Genomic DNA, 5,743 nt, shown 5'->3' with positions numbered 1-5,743 from the left:
CTATAAGAGCGCTTTTAGAAAGCGCTTTCGTACCCCCCCCCTTTAAGAGCGCTTTTTTTGTGTGTTTTTTTATTTTGTTTTTAGCGAAACCTATGCCAGCGCTTTCTCCTAAAAGCGCTTTAGTAGGGGTGCTGCTAAAACACAAATTTGGCATAGTGTAATTAGAGTAACACATTTACTTATACAAAATTAATTTAATTTATATCATCAGAACACTAAGATGTGATTAGAACCAAACTATGGTCTAACATCCTCCTCCTCTTCTACCTCAAAACAAAAATTGTCTTCCCCTCCTTCTTCCTCTAGAGAAAGATGAGCGAGACTAGGACTTGCCATACTTTCTTGAAAAAATAGACCGGGACTAAGAACCAGAAAACAAAGAAGAAAAAACATAACCCTGACACACCCTAGGGAGTATCATCAACTTAATTATAGTATTCTAAGTGTAGCAACCTGCCCTAAAATTGAAGGTTTAGAGTCGCCACCTATTCTGAAGGGCGAATAGGAAACCCTACACAGTTTTAAAGATTCGGGGTAAGTTATTATAATCAGGTTGAGGGAAGGTGTTAGGCACCCTCAACCCTTTCCTAAAGGCTAACATTGTAAAGATAAGGTTTATGGCAATAATTATGGAAGTTTAATAGCTAAGGAAGTGAATAGGGAAAAAATGAGATTTTGAGGAAGGGGACTCGCCTTGGTTATCCAAGTGCCTACGTATCTCCTTAGGGAGAATCAGAGTCAATGTAGTTCGGGCTCAAGATTGTACGCCTTAGAATTTGATATGAATGTGTTGACGGTATTTTGAATTACCGTTTCGCAGTTTTGAAAAGGTATTTTGAATTACCTTCGTAGTTTCGCAGTATTGAAGAGATGAAAATTTGTGGTTTGTGGTTTGATGTGTTTTAAGTATTTGGGCGTACAACCCTGATTTGATATGGCACCGTTAGATGCGATGACCAATAGATTTGGTCAGTATAGCTAACGGATTAAGGGGCATTGCTGGTTACTCAGATCGATAAATTGATCGTCGCGGGCAGCAAATTAAATGTGTTTTGAATTTTATGTATTTTTTATCTCTCGTCTAAAGCGACTAATAGATTTAGTCGGGTCGAGGAGAGAATTAAACTTGAATCGATTATATCGTTAATAGATAAATTAGAATCGATTATATTATTAATAAATAAATTAAAATCAATTATATTATTAATAAATAAATTAAATGATCAAAAATTATTTCTCGTCTGTTGCGACTAATGGATTTAGTCGGTTCGAGGAGAACATTGTATTAAATCATCAAGAGAGAAAAAATAATTAAACAATTAAAATTTCACAAGATTAATTAATTAAATGTTATTTTTGATCTTTGTACAAAGGGGGTGTATGTTGCATTGATATAGTAAACTTGGGGGGTGTGGATAACATTGGGTTAGGCCCAATAGAGTTTTAGTCCGTTTGATTGGGTGTGTGGAGGGTGCATGGCTTATAGTGTGCGATCACGCGTAACGGGTGGCTTGGATTCACCTGGGTTATCATCAACGGTCTGCATGCAATCATCAGGTGAGGACCGTAGTAAGATTGATGTACATGATCCGCGAAGCAGACTAATCACGTGGCCTGGGCATGGCCACGTGTCGCACACCTTATTTCCTTTACTTTTCCCACCAACACACACATTGGTTTGTGTGTTACAGCGATTTCCCATGAGCTTTCTTTACCCTCTCTTGGCCAATGAACAACAACACAAAAAAACAAAAAAAGAAAAGAAAGAAACTATGTTCTTTCGATTCTCCCCCCAGAATCAACACAGATACGGCTTCAGTGACTTTCACGCGGGAAAGTCACCGTAACTTTAAGCTAATAGCTGCCATTGGATTAAATAAAGGGTTAAAAAAATTCCAAGTCACTTCTCTTTTTAATTTTAGAAGCATACCAATAATATATACATGTTTCACCACTAATTTTATTTTATTTTAGCTTTTATTCTTCACAGGATACTGTTTCTTTCCTCCACCGTTTTGTTCCCGTCACCGCCGTTGCCGCCATTGTAAAACTTGCAGCCACCTATTTCTTCTCTCTGCCTTCATACGAGTTATGTCCCTCACTACTTTTTTTCCCTCTACATTATGTATAACACACACTGTTACAATGAGAAATTAATTTTATTCGGTGGCAAAATACTGAAGAATGAATAAAGGGTTTATTCTGCAACACTTTATAAAATTAGACTAACTTTCTTTATTTTTTGTTTTGTTTGATGCAACCACACCCTAAGTTTTATATTACTTGTGTATATATATATATGTGTGTTATTGAAATGGTGACAGTATTTTATTGATTGAATTCACTTTTAAAAACAATACTTTAGCAAACAACACCATCACATGATCATGTTTACTAATATTAATTTTTTAAAATATTTTTCAGGTTGTTTTATTTAGATAATGTAATCAAACATGACTTCTTTAACTGACGATTGGAAGCCAAAGATTGGTATGCAATTTAATGATATAGAACAAGCAAGTCAATTTTGGCTTGCTTATAGTGCACATGTTGGTTTTGGAGTTAGAAAACGTTACGCAAACAAGAATAAAGACGACACCATATCATCATGCAGGTTTGTTTGTTCTAAGGAAGGACTACGAAAGAGAAAGAATATAGATGCTTTTGTTAGCACTCATAGAGCTGAGACTAGAACTGATTGCAAAGCTAGAATTTCACTTGTATGTAATAATGGAAAATTGGTCATCCGTGAATATGTAGAGGAACATAATCATTCTCTACAATCTCCTGAGACAACGCACATGCTTGCATGTCATAGAAAAATAACTGAAGTACAAGAACATGAGATTGATTTGGCCGATGACTCCGGATTAAGGCAAAAGTCAACATTTCAACTTATGAGCACACATGCCGGACATAGAGCTAATGTTGGATTTACACGAGTGGATGTTAAAAATTACATCAATGCAAGAAGGCAAAGAAGTATGGAGTACGGAGAGGTTGGATGTCTTTCACAATATTTTCAACGACAATTATTAGAGAATCCGTCTTTCTTTCATGCATATCAAATGGATATAGAAGAACAAATTACTAATGTGTTTTGGTGTGATGCGAATATGATTTTGGATTACGGGCATTTTGGCGATGTTGTGTCTTTGGACACTACATATTGTACTAATCATGCGAATAGACCCCTTGCACTATTTTGTGGCTTTAACCACTATAGAGGTTCGATAATTTTTGGTGCTGCATTATTGTATGATGAGACAATTGAGTCATTTAAGTGGCTGTTTGATACATTCTTGCAAGCACATAACAACAAGAATCCAAGGACTGTATTCACTGATCAAGATCAAGCAATGGCCAGAGCACTTGCTGAAGTGATGCCTGAGACTCGCCATGGCTTATGCACTTGGCACTTATTGCAAAATGGGATTAAACACCTTGGAAACTTGATGAAGGGAGGAAGTTATTTTTTAAGAGATTTTAAAAAATGCATGTATGATATTGACATTGAAGCGGATTTTGAAACAGCTTGGATCAGCTTGATCAACGCTTATAGTGTTCAAGAAAATAATTAGATCAAATCAGTTTATGCTATAAAAAAGAAATGGGCTTCATGTTATATGAAGGAAACATTAACACTTGGCATGAGAAGTACTCAAACCAGTGAAAGTTTGAATGCTCACTTCAAATCTTGTATGAAACCAAATGTGGATATCATACAATTCTTTAAGCATTTTGAACGAGTTGTTGAAGAGAAGAGAGGAAATGAATTAAGGTGTGAGTATGAGTCCTCACATAAGCTTACAAGGTTAATATATGAGATGAGCCCAATTCTAATACAAATGGGAAAAGTATACACACACTGTATTTGAATTGTTTCAAAGCGAGTTTAGGCAATTTTTAGCTTTGTCGATATTAGAGAGAAATGAGTCTCACACTTTATGTGAATATATCATTTCTATGGAAAACCTAGAAAGATATTGGAGGGTATCATATGATCGTGCTTCAACTTCCATTACTTGTAGTTGAAGAAAATTTGAGACCTTTGGCATACTTCGTTCACATGCATTGAAAGTACTTGAAGCAAATGATGTTAAGAGCATTCCTCATTAGTATATTTTAAGGAGGTGGACAAGACAAGCTTGTTATGGTATCGTGCAAGATTCTAGGGGAAAAGATGTTGAAGTCAATCCAAAATTGTCTAGGACTCGAATGTCCAAACATGTTGTTTCTAAATTCATAAAGGTGGCAGCATCATGTGAAGAGGAAGACCTCAAGATTGTTGATGACACTGTCGATCTCATGCATAAGAAAATAATTGAACGTCACTCACAAGACAAAGACAATCATAGCCATGATAACTCGACATTTGCAAGTTCTAATGTTATGCTACCAAAGGGATTCAAGAAACGCACTCGCTTAAAGGGACAATTGCAAAAGCGGCGTAAAGGTTGGGTTGAGAAGCAATCTATTGCAAAAAAAAAAGCTGCACCTAAAAGGCAGCCATGTAGTAAAGCCTCTCAGGTATATAATTTGATGTGTAAATCATTTATTTTAATTTCACATGTATTATAATTACTTTGAAGTTTTTATAATCATTTTAGGATAAAGAACTAACAAGTCATATGGTCGACGGAGTATCATGTTCGGCACCTCCAACTTATGAGCTTCAACAAACTCAAGATGACCAATTTAATTTTACAGCTTTTTTGATGGTAATATAACTTTCATTTGAAAAAATAACTATCCTTAAATATAACTTATCATGATGTTAATTTTTTTTAATGTAGGCACCACTTGACGAAACAGACGTTGCAGGATTACACTGATCGAAGTTAATAGATCATTAAGTTGATTTTTTTGTATTTTAGTACATGTACTGTTTGTATTTTGGTATATTTTTGTAAATTAGTACATGTACTATATATATATATATATATATATATATATATATATATATATATATATATATATATATATATATATATATATATATATATATATTATTTTGGTATATTTTGGTGTATATAGAAGTTGGAAATGTTATGAATGTCATGTAAAGGAAGTTGGATAAATTCTGTTATGACAGTGTTGCAGAAAAAGTTATATCCATAAATTGGATATATTTTGATAATGCATGTTGATAGATTTTGACAATAGGAGCAGAATTAGATATAATCATGAATTCTGTTATATGACAGTATTTTAGAAAATGTTATATTCATGATAATATATATTGATATATATATTAGATATATTTTTTTAACTTATCATGATATAATATGTGCATATTGTTACAAAGAAAATTGTATGGAAGAAAGTTTCCTCATTTCATTATCAATACTAAAAATAAGACATTTGGTTAAATGATTTTACATCAGGTTTCATAATATATGATGTGAAAAATATTTGTCAAAGGATTTTACATTGGGCCTAACTTTGCACCGATGTGAAAAATAATTGATTTAGGGATTTTACATCTGACATTTATTTCCACTGATGTGAAAAATAACGCGGTGGCAGTTTCGTAAATAATAAGAAATTTTGTTATAAAGGATTTTATATCGGTCATGGATTTCAACCGATGTAAAAAATTTCACCTTTACATCGGTCCATATTGCAACCGATGTAAAAGCGTTTTATTTGGGCCTTTACATCGGTCCATATATATCAACTGATGTGAAAACCTTCTCAAATCCCTAAAACAATTTCACTAAAACAGCTATATATTTGGGCC

The 5,743-nt window shown here is 33.8% G+C and overlaps 1 pseudogene; it reads left to right on the top strand.

The window, feature by feature from the left end:
- Window positions 1-2,453: 2,453 nt before the first annotated feature.
- Window positions 2,454-4,835, top strand: LOC131642490 (protein FAR1-RELATED SEQUENCE 5-like; annotated as a pseudogene).
- The last annotated feature ends 908 nt before the right edge of the window (window positions 4,836-5,743 follow it).

The sequence above is a fragment of the Vicia villosa genome, unplaced genomic scaffold, assembly GCF_029867415.1.
Source record: "Vicia villosa cultivar HV-30 ecotype Madison, WI unplaced genomic scaffold, Vvil1.0 ctg.005121F_1_1, whole genome shotgun sequence".
Lineage (NCBI taxonomy): Eukaryota > Viridiplantae > Streptophyta > Magnoliopsida > Fabales > Fabaceae > Vicia > Vicia villosa.
This window is presented reverse-complemented; position numbering and strand designations above follow the sequence as displayed.